Genomic DNA, 739 nt, shown 5'->3' with positions numbered 1-739 from the left:
TGTCTGAAATGTGTTCATCTGATTCGTGTCAATATAAACAATGCTAGGGCCGCATAATAAAATGTGACCCTCACTGTCTTTAACCATTTTGTCGGTCCTCGTATAACCGCAGGCCGGGTGGAGACAGATGATATGTATATAGTTCTTTTTTGCCAGCCCCAAACCGGTTTTGTTGTTAACTGCACAGTGTTAAACAAGAGATCCTAGGGGAGAACTGAGGCATTTATCATAGTATTAAGCGAGGTTATGAACGGGGTGATCTTTAGTATGTATAAATAGAGGGTGTATTGAAATGGCAGTGTATGGGCAATTTGTTGTATGCATTTGTTGAGGGGGAGGTGTCTGTTGTGAACTTGTTTGGGTTCTGGTGATGGCAGCTGGTGCTGTGCAGGGTGTCGGCTGTTGCACAGGATGTCTGCTATCTGGCCCGAGCAGTGGGGAGCCTGTTCGGAGATACATTGTATAGAAGACCCTCAGCCAATGAGGAGAGTTGGAGAAGTTTCTAGGAGAACTACTGCGCCCACGCAACCAGGAGGTGGAGAGTCTTTTGGAAGGACACGCCTAGCATGAATATGTAACTAATGTTAGATTATAAAAGAAGCTGGGTTGTTTTTCACAGGGCGAGTCTCGGTAGAGCAGAAGCTCCCGGCATGCCCAGCGCTGTTTGCTTGCCTTCATTCATTTAATAAATTGTAAACTTTGATTGGAATCCTGTTTGAGACTAAATTCATTTATCACA

This window comes from Haliaeetus leucocephalus, unplaced genomic scaffold (assembly GCF_000737465.1).
Source record: "Haliaeetus leucocephalus isolate CR32 unplaced genomic scaffold, Haliaeetus_leucocephalus-4.0 Scaffold406, whole genome shotgun sequence".
Taxonomy (NCBI): domain Eukaryota; kingdom Metazoa; phylum Chordata; class Aves; order Accipitriformes; family Accipitridae; genus Haliaeetus; species Haliaeetus leucocephalus.
The sequence above is the reverse complement of the archived record's forward strand: the minus strand, read 5'-3'. Positions refer to the sequence as shown.